Genomic DNA, 17000 nt, shown 5'->3' with positions numbered 1-17000 from the left:
TCAAGCGTCTAAGCTTGGGGATGCCCCGGTTGGCATCCCACCTTTCTTCTTCAACAACTATCGGTTAGTATCGGTTGATCCTAAGTTTTTGCTTCTTCACATGATGTTTGCCATTCTTAGAATGTCATTTTATTTTGCTTTGTCTGCTGTTCGAATATAATACCAAGATCTGAAATTATTAAATGTTAGAGAGTCTTCACATAGTTGCATAATTATTCGACTACTCATTGATCTCCACTTATATCTTTCGGAGTAGTTTGCCATTTGCTCTAGTGCTTCACTTATATCTTTTAGAGCATGGTGGTAGTTTTATTTTGAATAAATAGATGAACTCTCATGCTTCACTTAGATTATTTTGAGAGTCTTAAATAGCATGGTAATTTTCTTAAAATCCTAATATGCTAGGTATTCAAGAATAATAAAATTCTCTTATGAGTGTGTTGAATACTAAGAAAAGGTTGAAGCATGATAATTGTTTTGAGATACGGAGATGGTGATATTAGAGTCGTGCTAGTTGAGTAGTTGTGAATTTGAGGAATACTTGTGTTGAAGTTTGCAAATCCCATAGCATGCCCGTATGGTAAAAGTTGTGTAACAAATTTGAAACATGAGGTGTTATTTGATTGTCCTCCTTATGAGTGGCGCTCGGGGACGAGCGATGGTCTTTTCCTACCAATCTATCCCCCTAGGAGCATGCCCGTAGTAGTGAGGTTTTTGATGACTTGTAGATTTTTGCAATAAGTATGTGAGTTATTTATGACTAATGTTGAGTCCATGGATTATACGCACTCTCACCCTTCCATCCTTGCTAGCCTCTTTGGTACCGTGCATTGCCCTTTCTCACCTTGAGAGTTGGTGCAAACTTCGCCGGTGCATCCAAACCCCGTGATATGATACGCTCTGTCACACATAAACCTCCTTATATCTTCCTCAAAACAGCCACCATACCTACCTATTATGGCATTTCCATAGCCATTCCGAGATATATTGCCATGCAACTTTCCATCATTCCGTTCATCATGACACATTCATCATTGTCATATTGCTAGCATGATCATGTAGTTGACATAGTATTTGTGGCAAAGCCACCGTTCATAATTCTTTCATACTTGTCACTCTTGATTCATTGCATATCCCGGTACACCACCGGAGGCATCCATATAGAGTCATACTTTGTTCTAGTATCGAGTTGTAATCATTGAGTTGTAAATAAATAGAAGTGTGATGATCATCATTCAATAGAGCATTGTCCCAAAAAAAGGCCAAAAAAAGAGAGGCCAAATAAAAATAAAAAAATAAAATAAAAGGGACAATGCTACTATCCTTTTTCCACACTTGTGCTTCAAAGTAGCACCATGATCTTTATGATAGAGAGTCTCTTGTTCTGTCACTTTCATATACTAGTGGGAATTTTCATTATTGAACTTGGCTTGTATATTCCAACAATGGGCCTCCTCAAGTGCCCTAGGTCTTCGTGAGCAAGCAAGTTGGATGCACACCCACTAGTTTCTTTTGTTGAGCTTTCATACATTTATAGCTCTAGTGCATCCGTTGCATGGCAATCCCTACTCCTTGCATTAACATCAATCGGTGGGCATCTCCATAGCCCATTGATTAGCCTCGTTGATGTGAGACTTTCTCCTTTTGGTCCTCTCCACATAACCCCCTCATCATTCTATTCCACCCATAGTGCTATATCCATGGCTCGCGCTCATGTATTGCGTGAAAGTTTATGAGTTTGAGATTACTAAAGTATGAAACAATTGCTTGGCTTGTCATCGGGGTTGTGCATGATGAGAGCATTCTTGTGTGACGAAAATGAAACATGACTAAACTATATGATTTTGAAGGGATGAACTTTCTTTGGCCATGTTATTTTGAGAAGACTTAATTGCTTAGTTAGTATGCTTGAAGTATTATCATTTTTATGTCAATATGAACTTTTGTCTTGAATCTTTTGGATCTGAATATTCATACCACAATTAAGAAGAATTACATTGAAATTATGCCAACTAGCATTCCACATCAAAAATTATCTTTTTTTATCATTTACCTACTCGAGGACGAGCAGGAATTAAGCTTGGAGATGCTTGATACGTCTCCAACGTATCTATAATTTTTTATTGCTCCATGCTATATTCTCTACTGTTTTGAATGTTTATGGGCTTTATTTTCCACTTTTATATTATTTTTGGGACTAACCTATTAACCAGAGGCCCAGCCCAGATTTGCTGTTTTATGCCTATTTCAGTGTTTCGAAGAAAAGGAATATCAAACGGAGTCGAAACGGAACGAAATCAACTGGAGAAGTTATTTTTGGAACGAAAGCCACCGGATAGACTTGGACTCCACGTTAGGAGATACGGGAGGTGCTCACGAGGGTGGGGGCGCACCCCCCCTAGGGCGCGCCCCCTGCCTCGTGGGGGCCCCGGTAGCTCCTCCGACGTACCCCCTGCACCCATATATACCTACGTATCGTAAAACTTCCAGAACAGAGATTAGATCGGGAGTTCCACCGCCAGAAGCCTCCGTAGCCACGGAAAACCAATCTTGACCCATTCCGGCACCCTGCCGGAGGGGGCAATCCTTCTCCGGTGGCCATCTTCATCATCCCGGTGCTCTCCATGACGAGGAGGGAGTAGTTCTCCCTCGGGGCTGAGGGTATGTACCAGTAGCTATGTGTCTGATCTTTCTCTCTCTCTTGTGTTCTTGATTTGGCACGATCTTGATGTACCGTGAGCTTTGCTATTATAGTTGGATCCTATGTTTCCCCCCCTCTTCTCTCTTGTAATGGATTGAGTTTTCCCCTTTGAAGTAATCTTATCGAATTGAGTGTTTAAAGATTTGAGAACACTTGATGTATGTCTTGCCGTGCGTATCTGTGATGACAATGGGATTCCACGTGATTCACTTGATGTATGTTTTGGTGATCAACTTGCGGGTTCTGCCCATGAACCTATGCATAGGGGTTGGCACACGTTTTTGTCGTGATTCTCCGATAGAACTTTGGGGCACTCTTTGATGTCCTTTGTGTTGGATGAATAGATGAATCTGAGATTGTGCGACGCATATTGTATAATCATACCCACGGATACTTGAGGTGACATTGGAGTATCTAGGTGACATTAGGGTTTTGATTGATTTGTGTCTTAAGGTGTTATTCTAGTACGAACTCTAGGGCTGTTTGTGACACTTATAGGAATAGCCCAGCGGATTGATTGGAAAGAATAACTTTGAGGTGGTTTCGTACCCTACCATAATCTCTTCGTTCGTTCTCCACTATTAGTGACTTTGGAGTGACTCTTTGTTGCATGTTGAGGGATAGTTATGTGACCCAATTATGCTATTATTGTTGAGGGAACTTACACTAGCGAAAGTATGAACCCTAGGCCTTATTTCCTATCATTGCAATACCGTTTACGCTCACTTTTATCATTAGTTACCTTGCTGTTTTTATATTTTCAGATTACAAATACCTTTATCTACCATCCATATTGCAGTTGTATCACCATCTCTTCGCCGAACTAGTGCACCTATACAATTTACCATTGTATTGGGTATGTTGGGGACACAAGAGACTCTTTGTTATTTGGTTGCAGGGTTGCTTGAGAGAGACCATCTTCATCCTACGCCTCCTACGGATTGATAAACCTTAGGTCATCCACTTGAGGGAAATTTGCTACTGTCCTACAAACCTCTGCACTTGGAGGCCCAACAACGTCTATAAGAAGAAGGTTGTGTAGTAGACATCACCGCCGCTGGTCTTCTTCCTGTCGAGGAGAGGAGGACGACGCCTCTGCCTTGAGTCGTTCGATGCGACTGCGTTGACCCTTCCCCGAGTGAACCAAGCAGGCCGGCCGAGCGCGCCCTGCCGGCCACTCGCTCTCCAGTTCCGGCCCAAGGCCCGCTGTGAGCAGCTCCCTCAGCCCCTCCTCTCTGTTGGCCCATCTTGCACTAGTTTCAGCCCACTATGTTTTTTCCCTTGACCTGCGAATTTTGCTATTATCCAGATGCTGCTTGTTTTTTGCAGAAAAGCCCCTAGACTTCATACATATCTTAACTCACAAACTAAGCATCACATGTAAAAACTTTATATATGAAAATTGTTTAGAATTTCATCTAGTTTCATAATATGCAATTTTCATCCATGTTTAAAATGTTTAAAATGCTGCTTGTTTAAATTTGCTTAAGTAACTTATTAAAATGCTTTAACTCATAACTAATTAACCGTAGCTCGGTTTTAAATAATCTTTATATGTAATTGGGGTAAAAAAATGCCTAGTGCCCACGATGCGGCTATATCTCCCACGTGTCGAAGCACGACTTAGAGGCATAACCGCATTGTAAGCAATGTCACAAGAGGGGTAATCTTTACACATCCCATGTACTGAATAAGGAAAGAGATACATAGCTGGCTTACAATCGCCACTTCACACAATACATGAATATAGCAATACATCATCCAGATACAATCAAGGTCTGACTATGGAACCAAAATAAAAGAAGACTACCCCTAATGCTACAGATCCCTGATCGTCCCAACTGGGCTCCACTACTGATCAACTGAAACAAAACGACACAATGAACAAGATATTCATAGAGCTCCTCCCTGAGCTCGGTTGCGTCACCTGCACGGTATCATCGGCACCTGCAAGCTGGTTTTGGAAGTATCTGTGAGTCATGAGGACTCAGCAATCTCACACCCTCGCAATCAAGACTATTTAAGCTTATAGGTAGGGAAAAGGTATGAGGTGGAGCTACAGCAAGCACTAGCATATATGGTGGCTAACATACGCAAAAGAGAGCGAGAAGAGAAGGCAAAGGCACGGTCGAGAAACTATGATTAAGAAGTGATCCTAGAGCAACCTACATCAAGCATAACTCCAACACCATGTTCACTTCCCGAACTCCGCCGGAAAGAGACCATCACGGCTACACACGCTGTTGATGCATTTTAATTAAGTTAAGTTTTAGGTTTTCTACAACCGGACATTAACAAATTCCCATCTGCCCATAACCGCGGGCACGTCTTTCGAAAGTTCAAAACCCTGTAGGGGTGTCCCAACTTAGCCCATCACAAGCTCTCACGGTCAACGAAGGATATTCCTTCTCCCAGGAAGACCCGATCAGGCTCGGAATCCCGGTTACAAGACATTTCGACAATGGTAAAACAAGTCCAGCAAAGCCACCCAGATGTGCCAACAAATCCCGATAGGAGCTGCACATATCTCGTTCTCACGGCACACCGGATAAGCCAGACGTCGGGTAGGCTAGCCCAGAGTTGCCCCTGGTGGCGCTGGACATCGCTCAGGTTGGACCAACACTTAGAGAAGCACTGGCCCCGGGGGGTTAAAATAAAGATGACCCTTGGGTTGGCAGACCCAAGGGAAAGAAAAGGCTAGGTGGCAAATGGTAAAACCAATGTTGGGCCTTATTGGAGGAGTTTTATTCAAGGCGAACTGTCAAGGGGTTCCCATTATAACCCAACCATGTAAGGAACGCAAAATCAAGGAACATAACACCGGTATGACGGAAACTAGGGCGGCAAGATTGGAACAAAACACCAGGCATAAGGCCGAGCCTTCCACCCTTTACCAAGTATATAGATGCATTAATTAAATAAGAGATATTGTGATATCCCAACAAATATCCATGTTCCAACAAGGAACAAACTCCAATCTTCACCTGCAACTAGCAACGCTATAAGAGGGGCTGAGCAAAGCGGTAACATAGCCAAACAACGGTTTGCTAGGACAAAGTGGGTTAGAGGTTTGACATGGCAATATGGGACGCATGATAAGCAAGTGGTAGGTATCCTAGCATAGGCATAGCAAAAGAGCAATCATCTAGCAAGCAAAGATAGAAGTGATTTCGAGGGTATGGTCATCTTGCCTGAGATCCCGCAAGGAAGAAGAACGAGTCTATGAAGAAGACAAATGGACGTAGTCGAACGGATCCTCACAAATGCGACATTATCGGAACTAACCCGAAGAAGCAACACCGGAAACAAGCGAACAACATAGTAAACAACCATCACATAATCATGGCATGATGCACAACCAAGTATGATGTATGTCCGGTTTACTGAGGCATGGCATGGCAAAGTGCAACAAACAACACTACAAATTACGTGGAGCTCAATATGCAACAGAGTTGCATATTGAAGAAAACACCACATGACTTATTTAGTTCTCTCTCGTTTAGGTACTCGACAATATTAAATGTTGGTTAGCATGGCAAGAGGTGAAGTAAAGTTAAACTAACTATCTAGTCAAGTTTAAATGAGGCCGGAAACAACAAACAACAATTCCGGTAAATCCCCATATGCATATATTAAGTTTGGTACTGTTCTGACCTAAACACAATTTTAGAGTTATTAAACATGCAAAGTAAATCCACCATGTTAAACTAGGCATTTTCTACCCCAATTACATATAAAGATTATTTAAAACCGAGCTACGGTTAATTAGTTATGAATTAAAGCATTTTAATAAGTTATTTAAGCAAATTTAAACAAGCAGCATTTTAAACATTTTAAACATGGATGAAAAATTAGATATTATGAAAGTAGATGAAATTCTAAACATTTTTCATATATAAAGTTTTTACATGTGATGCTTAGTTTGTGAGTTAAGATATGTATGAAGTCTAGGGGCTTTCCTACAAAACAGGCAGCATCTGGATAATAGCAAAATTCGCAGGTCCAGGGGAAAAACATAGTGGGCTGAAACTAGTGCAAGATGGGCCAACAGAGAGGAGGGGCTGAGGGAGCTGCTCACACGGGCCTTGGGCCGGATCTAGAGAGCGAGTGGTCGGCAGGTGATACGTCTCCAACGTATCTATAATTTTTGATTGCTCCATGCTATATTATCTACTGTTTTGGACTATATTAGGCTTTATTTTCCACTTTTATATTATTTTTGGGACTAACCTATTAACCGGAGGCCCAGCCCAGAATTGCTGTTTTTTTGCCTATTTCAGTATTTCGGAGAAACATAATATCAAACGGAGTCCAAACGGAATAAAACCTTCGGGAACGTGATTTTCTCAACGAACGTGATCCAGGAGACTTGGACACTACTCCAAGGATTCAAAGAGGCGGTCACGAGGGTGGGGGCACGCCCACCCCCCTAGGGCGCGCCCCCTACCTCATGGGCCCCTCGGTGCTCCACCAACGTACTCCTTCCTCATATATATATACCTACGTACCCCCAAACGATCAGAACAGGAGCCAAAAACCTAATTCCACCGCCGCAACTTTCTGTATACATGAGATCCAATCTTGGGGCCTGTTCCAGAGCTCCGCCGGAGAGGGCCGTCATCACGGAGGGCTTCTACATCATCATAGCCTCTCCGATGAAGTGTGAGTAGTTTACCTTAGACCTTCGGGTCCATAGTTAGTAGCTAGATGGCTTCTTCTCTCTTTTTGGATCTCAATACAAAGTTCTCCCCCTGAAAGAGTCCTGGATTAGGGGGTTTCCGGACAGCCAGACTATATCCTTTGGCTGGACTGTTAGACTATGAAGATACAAGATAAAAGACTTCATCCTGTGTTCGGATGGGACTTTCCTTGGCGTGGAAGGCAAGCTCGGCAATATAGATATGTAGATCTCCTCCCATTGTAACCAACTCTGTGTAACCCTAGCCCTCCCCGGTGTCTATATAAACCGGAGGGTTTTAGTACATAGGACGAATAGACAATCATACCATACGCTAGCTTCTAGGGTTTAGCCTCTCCGATCTCGTGGTAGATCTACTCTTGTACTACCCATATCATCAATATTAATGAAGCAAGACGTAGGGTTTTACCTCCATCAAGAGGGCCCGAACCTGGGTAAAACATTGTGTCCCCTGCCTCCTGTTACCATCCGGCCTAGACGCACAGTTCGGGACCCCCTACCCGAGATCCGCCGGTTTTGACACCGACATTGGTGCTTTCATTGAGAGTTCCTCTGTGTCGTCGCCATTAGGCTTGATGTCTCCTACTATCATGATAGCGATGTAGTCCAGGGTGAGACTTTTCTCCCCGGACAAATCTTCGTGTTCGGCGGCTTTGCACTGTGGGCCAATTCGCTTGGCCATCTAGAGCAGATCGAAAGTTACGCCCCTGGTCACCAGGTCAGGTTTTGGAAGCTTAAACTACACGGCCGATGTCCGCGGAGACTTGATCTTCGACGGATTCGAGCCTTTGCCTTGTGCTCCACGCGGTCACGATGAGTACGATTTAGCTCTACCATCGGACAGTGTTTAGGAGATTGCACCGGCAGCCGCTCCGACCCTCGATTCGGAGCCAGTTGCGCCTTCCGCGGACGGGTGGATGGACCCTGCCACGGAGGCCTTACCCTCAGCGGCAATCAAGCCGAACATCGACCTTACCTTGCACAAGAGCCGTGTTGATAAACTACCGGATCCTTCTCCGGCCACGGACTCCGAACCGCCTACACTCGTTCCTATCAAATCCGATTGGGTGCCGATCATGGAGTTTACCTCCACGGATATTTTTCAGCACTCACCCTTTGGCGACATACTGAACTCATTAAGGTCTCTCTCTCCTTGTCAGGAGGATCCTGGCCGAACTATGTCCGGCAGGACTGGGATGCGGACGACAAAGAAATTCACGACCCACCCACCACCCACTTAGTAGCCACTGTCGATGACTTAACCGACATGCTCGACTTCGACTTCGAAGACATTGACGGTATGGACGACGATGCGGGAGACGAAGAGGAACCACTGCCTACGGGGCACTAGACAACCACCTCATCATACGATATATACATGGTGGATACACCCAAAGAAGGCAATGGCAACGAGATATTGGAGGATGACCCCTCCAAGAAGCAACCCAAGCGCCGACGTCATCGGCGCCGCTCTAAGTCCCGCCATAGAAAAAGTGGTGATACTGGCACAGGAGATAATAACATTCCCGATAGTGCCGAAGACAACAACAATCCCCTCCAGCAAGATTTAGAGAAGGAGGATGGAGGAGCCAGCCCTCCTGAGAGAGCAGCAGATGGAGAGGAGGAGGATGATAATTACATGCCCCCCTCCGAGGATGAGGCAAGCCTCGGCGACGACGAATTCGTTGTGCCAGAGGATCCCGTCGAACAAGAGCGCTTCAAACGCCGTCTTATAGCCATGGCAAATAGCCTTAAGAAAAAGCAGTAGCAGCTTCAAGCTGATCAGGATCTGCTAGCTGACAGACGGACTGAAGTCCTCGCGGCCGAGGAATATAAACTCGAGCGCCCCTCCAAGAGTTACCCAAAGTGCAAGTTGCTACCTCGACTGGAGGAAGAAGCGTATGATACGGCTGATCGGCCACCTCGTGGCCGCGATAGAGAGGCATTCCAGCCAAAACCTCAGCCTCTACCCCGACGCCATTCAAATAAAAAGGCATGGGGAGATATGCCAGACCTGCGAGACATATTGGAGGACAAAGCAAGGCATGCAAGATCAATCTACGGACCACGAGGGCGCACCACTCTGCGAGACAATAAACGTCACGTCGGATACAGTAAAAGCAAATCCGGCCGGGCCGAACACAGGGGGCAAGACCCATTCGAGCTGCGTCGCGATATAGCCCAATACAGAGGCGTCGCACACCCCTTATGCTTCACAGATGAATTAATGGATCATCAAATCCCAGAAGGTTTCAAACCTGTAAATATTGAATCATACGATGGCACAACAGATCCCGCAGTATGGATCGAGGATTTCCTCCTCCACATCCACATGGCCCACGGTGATGACTTACACGGCATCAAATACCTCCCACTAAAGCTCAAAGGACCAGTGCGACATTGGCTTAACAGCTTGCCAGCGGACTCCATTAGCTGTTGGGAAGATCTGGAAGCCGCATTCCTTGACAACTTTCAGGGCACTTATGTGCGACCACCATACACCGATGACTTGAGCCACATAATTCAGCAGCCAGAAGAGTCGGCCAGGCAATTCTGGACTCGGTTCCTTACAAAGAAAAATCAAATCGTTGACTGTCCGGATGCAGAGGCCTTAGCGGCTTTCAAACACAACATCCGAGACGAGTGGCTAGCCCGGCACCTTTGTCAGGAAAAGCCAAAATCTATGGTAGCTCTCACGACGTTCATGAACCGCTTTTATGCGGGAGAAGACAGCTAGCTGGCTCGCAGTAATAACATATCAAAGAACCATGGTACCTCGGATACCAAGGACGGCAATAGCAGGTCACGTCACAACAAACATAAGCGCCACATTAACAGCGAAAATACCGAGGATACGGCAGGCAATGCAGGATTCAAAGGCTCTAAACCCAGTCAGCGGAAAAAGCCATTCAAACAATGTACGCCGGGTCCGTCCAGCTTGGACCGTATACTCGATCGCTCGTGTCAAATACATGGCACCCTAGACAAGCCAACCAATCACACCAACAGGGATTGTTGGGTGTTCATGCAGGCCGGCAAGTTAATTGCCGAAAACAAGGACAAGGGGTCGCATAGCGATGACGAGGGGGAATCCCGGTAGCCACACACCGGAGGACAGAAGAGGTTTCCCCCACAAGTGCAGACGGTGAACATGATATACGCAACCCACATCCCCAAGAGGGAGCGGAAGCATGCGCTCAGGGACGTATATGCGTTGGAGCTAGTCGCCCCAAAGTTCAACCCTTGGTCTCCTGTCCGATCACCTTCGATTGCAGGGACCACCCCACTAGTATCCGTCATGGCGGATTTGCCGCATTGGTCCTAGACCCAATCATTGACGGATTTCCCCTCACTCGAGTCCTTATGGATGGCGGCAGCAGCCTGAACCTGCTTTATTAGGACATAGTGCGCAAAATGGGTATAGACCCCTCAAGGATCAAACCCACAAAAACGACCTTTAAAGGCGTCATTCCAGGTGTAGAGGCCCATTGCACAGGCTCAATTACACTGGAAGTGGTCTTCGGATCCCCGGATAACTTCCGAAGCGAAGAGTTAATCTTTGATATAGTCCCGTTCCGGAGTGGTTATCATGCGCTGCTTGGGCGAACCACATTTGCTAGATTCAATGCGGTACCGCATTATGCATACCTCAAGCTCAAGATGCCAGGACCTCGCGGAGTTATTACAGTCAATGGAAACACAGAGCGCTCTCTCCGAACAGAGGAGCACACCGTGGCCCTCGCAGCAGAAGCGCAAAGCAGCCTCTCAAGGCAATCAACCAGTTCGGCGCTTCAAAGCCCGGACACCTTCAAGCACGCTCGGAGCAATCGGCAAATAGACCGCTTGGCGCGATCTGAGCTCGCGTAGCAATATGGCGGCCACCCCAATCCCAGCCCAATGGTGAAACTCGTGCCACGCATACATAATTACGCATTAAAAATACCATGGGCGCAGGTGGGGAGGGGGGCACAACTGCGGCACGCCCCAAGACGTGGCTTAAACCGCACTAGGGGCTTCCCGTTTGGTTATTTTTCTCCTTTTTTCTCAGGACCTTAATCTCTGGAAACACTGTCTGGCAGCACTATTGCTAAACACATGATGCAGCAACCAAGGAGGCAGACAGCTATGTCATACCACGGAATTCCCAGGTGGATTACAGTAACGAGCGAAATATTCGATTTAATATCATTCCTCAGCTTGCCCTTGGAAGGGACATAGTCCTACTTTTTGCTTATCGCACTATATGTATCACTCTGCTTTAACGCAATTTTTTGAATAAACAATGCATGACATTACGACTATTATTGCATTCTTGTTATATATATATATATATATATATATATATATATATATATATATATATATCGATGTGTTCATTAATAGCGCCTTGCAACCGTACACTTTGGTACGACCAATACACCAGGGGCTTACGTACCCCACAATACGGTGTGAAAAGTCCGAACACTTTCACAAGTGCGGCACCCCAAACTTATAGCATTATATGCATCACCTCCGAATCATGTCTTTGGTTAAATGTTGGGTTTTCCCGGCTCCTATGTTCTGGTACCTTATGTTCTGCTCTATCGGCTAAGGTAGCGCTAGGAGAACTACTGCGAGTGTGCCCCGGTTCTGCTGGGTTCAGCACCTCAGTAGAGAAAGCTAAAACTGACTGTCATGATAAGGCGAGAGACTGGTCGCTGTTCGGTGAGGTTTTCGAGTCCCTAAAGACTTATGCCACTTAGAGCGAGGGGCCGACCCTGTCCGGCTTAAAGGCGTGTATCGCGCCCCGAATTCGGCCTTCTGAATACCAGGGGCTTCGCTAAAATTTAAAATTATAGAATTCTATGGCTAAGTGAGAGTGATAAAGCATTATTAGTCCGGTTGCCTTGTTCGCTGTGCTGAGCACCTCCCTCGAAGGACCCAAACATGGGAACAAGAGTTCTTAGGTTTATCCCGAACACCCCAGCACTCGTGGCATGGGGGCAGAAGCCGAGGACTAGCCATCTCTCAGATTGGATAAACAGCCAAATAGAAGGCAATATTTTTAATTCAAACAAGCGTTGCATAGCGCATATGAAACAAGTTTTCATAAATACATGATAAAACGAGCAAGTCTCACTCAAATATTACATCTTTTGAACACTCGTCCGCTATGAGATGGGCACCCGGCAGAACACCCTCGTAGTACATCTCGGGGTGGCAGTGCTCCTTGCCCTCCGGCGGCCCCTCCTTGATCAGCTTCACGGCGTCTAGCTTGACCCACTGCAATTTCACACGGGCGAAAGCCCGGCGTGCACCTTCAATGCAGACAGATCGCTTGACGACCTCCAGCCGCGGGCAGGCATCCACAAGCCGCCTCACCAGGACGAAGAAGCTGTTCGGAAGGGCGTCGCCAGGCCACAACCGGACTATAAAGCCCTGCATGGCCTGATCGGCCGCCTTATGTAGCTCGACCATCTGCTTCAGCTGGTCGCTCATTGGCACCGGGTGTTCGGCCTCAGTATATTGAGACCAGAACAACTTCTCCATTGAGCTTCCATCCTCGGCCTAGTAAAATTGTGCGGCATCGGACACGCTGCAGGGCAAATCTGCGAATGCTCCTGGAGAGCTCCGGATTCGGGTAAGTAATCGGTAATTTACTTTTACATGCTTGCTTTGCATATAGAAAGCCTTACCCGCCGTTATCTTCTTCATTGCATCGATCTCCTAGAGGGCCTTTTGGGCTTTGGCCTTGGCACTTTTTGCGCTCTCGAGGGCCACGACAAGCTCAGACTCCCACATCTTTGAGTCAAGCTCCAACGCCTCGTGCTTTGCCACGAGAGCCTGGAGCTCTTGCTGCACCTTGCCCACCCGAGCCTCGTGCTTCTCTCGCTCGGGGCGCTCCTTGGCCGCTTTATCTTTGGCCTCGGACAACGCTTGCTTTAGGGTCGCCACTTCGGTCGCGGCCCCTAGCAAATTCATGATAATCCTGTCATTTTGCAATCGCATTCTTTTTATACATATCTATAGACAGGGTATTACTTACCCTTGTTCTCCTCGATCTGCCTCTTGGCAAGGCCGAGCTCTTTCTTGGACCCCTAGAGGTCCTGCTTCAGTACGGCAACCTCCACAGTCAGTGCGGCGGACGCCAGCAGCGAGGCCTGCATACGCATATTGACATACTTATATTAGACTCCTGTGATATTATTTGATCCTCTGTTCGGCCTTTCTTTGTGAACACCGAACAAAGCATCAGGGGCTACTGTCTATGCGGTAAAAAATTTCCTATATTTTAAAAAACACTTACCTCAAAGCCTGTTAGAAGGCTGGCACAGGCTTCAGTCAATCCGCTCTTGGCGGACTAAACCTTCTAGACCACCGCACTCATAATAGTACGGTGCTCCTCGTCGATGGAAGCGCTGCGAAGCGCTTCCAGCAGATTGTCCGGCGCCTCTGGATGGACAGAGGTCACCGGCACAGGCGTCTTGCTCCTCTTGGAAGGAGGCCGCCTGCCCAAGCACGGAACCACTGGAGGTTCCGGCGCGGTGTTCGGCTGAGGGCCGAACTCGGAGCTCTCAGGGGCCCCGTCCCGTCGGCTCCCGGAGTCTGGAAGGTCGCTTTGAGGCGCCTCCGGGACTGTCTCCCCTCGACCCGGTGCCTCTTGAGACAGCACCTCGGCATCTTCAACAGGATGAGGGGAGGTGGTGGTCGGGACTGGATCGCTATCCATGTCCGACGAGCCCAGGGAGTCGTCCGATGATACATCGATACTGGCTCGTGGCGGCCTGCATAATTATGTTCGGCGTTAGGGAAAGCAGTGCGACAAAGGAATGCTATGAGTTACTCTGGTATCCGAATACTTACGATCTCCCCAGGGCTTGGCCCTGGGCAACCACTCGTCTTCCCCTTCGTCGGCGGTGGTGGAACTGTCCGGAAGGAGAGTCCTTCCCTTGTTGGACCCTTTCCCCCCCAGTTGGGGCGGCCTTCCTTTTCTTATCTCCCCCAGCTGGAGGGGGAGCATCTTCTTCTTCTTCCTCGTCTTCGGGGGAGGAGTGCACCGTAGAGTCATCGGACGAAGAGTCCGACGACGTCTGACGTCGGGAACTCTTTCGGGTTCCCTTGGCCTTCTTGGTCTTCTTCGGCACCGTATAAGGAGCGAGAGTCAGCATCTTCGCCAGAAGAGCGTCCGCTGGGCCTTCGGGCAAAGGAGCCGGACAGTCGATCTGTCCGGCCGTCTCCTGCCAGTCCTGTCAAAGGTACAGGAGTTTAGATCCCGCATGGAGTCAATCTATAAAAGATAAGTATCTTGTGAAAGGTAAAGTAGCTTACCGCACTGGCTTGGCGCTTCGCGCTAAATCCGCGATCCTCAGTAATGGGAGGAGGGACCTCGGCGCTTTTGAACAGCACCCTCCAGGCATCTTCATGAGTTGTGTCGAAGAGCCTGTTCAGAGTTCGGTGCTGCGCGGGGTCGAACTCCCACAAGTTGAAGTCCCGTTGTTGGCACGGGAGGATCCAGCGGTGGAGCATGACCTGGACTACGTTGATGAGTTTGAGCTTCTTGCTCACCATGTTTTGAATACATGTTTGGAGACCGTTCAGCTCTCCCGAACTACCCCAGGACAGGCCCTTCTCTTTCCGGGAGGTAAGCTGCATGGGGATGCCAGATCGGAACTCGGGGGCCGCTGCCCATGGAGGGTCACGTGGCTCGGTGATGTAGAACCACCCCGATTGCCACCCCTTTATGGTTTCCACAAAGGAGCCCTCAAGCCATGTAACGTTTGGCATCTTGCCCACCATGGCACCTCCGCACTCCTCCTGGCGGCCGCCCACAACCTTCGGCTTGACATTTAAGGTCTTCAACCATAAGCCGAAGTGGGGCTTGATGCGGAGGAAGGCCTCGCACACGACGATAAACGCCGAGATATTGAGGATGAAATTCGGGGCCAGATCATGGAAATCCAGGCCGTACTAGAACATGAGCCCCCGTACGAATGGGTGGAGAGGGAATCCCAGCCCGCGGAGGAAATGGGTAAGGAACACTACCCTCTCATGGGGCCCGGGGGTGGGGATGAGCTGCCCCTCATCTGGGAGCCGGTGCGCGATGTCGTCGGGCAGGTATCCGGCTCTCCTCAACTTCTTGACGTCTCCCTCCATGACGGAGGAGACCATCCACCTGCCTCCCGCTCCGTACGTGGTAGGGGAAGGTTGAGGTGGGAAGTGCGGACTTGGGCGCTAGAGCTCGAGTGTGCAAAAATGGATGAGCAAAGGAGGAAGAAGGCGTGGATGAAAAGGTGAATCCTTATCCCTTTATATGGGTGGATGAAACTAAGCGTCCCTACTAGCCTGGTAAAACTCGCTCGTCCCCCAAGCGCCGTAATCGATGGCGCAGTTGGGTTACCCACACCCGTATTGATGAGAATCCCGTGATAAGGGGACACGATCTCTGTTTTGACAAGATGTGTCAAAAAACTGCCTCGCGTTATGTACGGGGCTAGTTAAAGGAAACATTTCGAATAATCACCGGGCCATGACGTAACATCATGCTGCCAAAACAAGTCAGCAAATTAGATTTGTGAAAATATTATTCTCTCTACGGTGGTATGTGGAACTTATTTTGCAGGGTCGGACACTATCCTTGTATTCAAATTCTTCCATGGTGTATTCGGAGGAGGAACCCGCCTTGCAATGCCGAAGACAATACTGCGCGCCAGACTCATCGTCATTGAAGCCTGGTTCAGGGGCTACTGAGGGAGTCCTGGATTAGGGGGTTTCCGGACAGCCGGACTATATCCTTTGGCCGGACTGTTAGACTATGAAGATACAAGATTGAAGACTTCGTCCCGTGTCCGGATGGGACTTTCCTTGGCGTGGAAGGCAAGCTTGGCAATACGGATATGTAGATCTCCTCCCATTGTAACCGACTCTGTGTAACCGTAGCCCTCTCCAGTGTCTATATAAACGAAGGGTTTTAGTCCATAGGACGAACAGACAATCATACCATAGGCTAGCTTCTATGGTTTAGCCTCTCCGATCTCATGGTAGATCTACTCTTGTACTACCCATATCATCAATATTAATCAAGCAGGGCGTAGGGTTTTACCTCCATCAAGAGGGCCTGAACCTGGGTAAAACATTGTGTCCCCTGCCCCCTGTTACCATCCGGCCTAGACGCACAGTTCGGGACCCCCTACCCGAGATCCGCCGGTTTTGACACCGACACCCCCTCTCTTGTGGAGATGTATTTGATGTAATCTTCTTCTTTTTGTGGTGTGTTTATTGAGACCGATGAATTGTGGGTTTATGATCAAGTCTATCTATGAATAATATTTGAATCTTCTCCGAATTCTTTTATGTATGATTGGTTATCTTTGCAAGTCTCTTTGAATTATCCGTTTGGTTTGGCCAACTAGATTGGTAGTTCTTGCCATGGGAGAAGTGCTTAGCTTTGGGTTCGATCTTGCGGTGTCCTTTCCCAGTGATAGAAGGGGCAGCAAGGCACGCATTGCATCGTTGCCATCGAGGATAACAAGATGGGGTTTATTTCATATTGCATGAATTTATCTCTCTACATCATGTCATCTTGCTTAAAGCGTTACTCTATTTTTAACTTAATACTTTAGA

This window comes from Triticum aestivum, chromosome 5A (genome assembly GCF_018294505.1).
Source record: "Triticum aestivum cultivar Chinese Spring chromosome 5A, IWGSC CS RefSeq v2.1, whole genome shotgun sequence".
NCBI lineage: Eukaryota > Viridiplantae > Streptophyta > Magnoliopsida > Poales > Poaceae > Triticum > Triticum aestivum.
Note: the sequence above shows the minus strand (reverse complement) of the source record.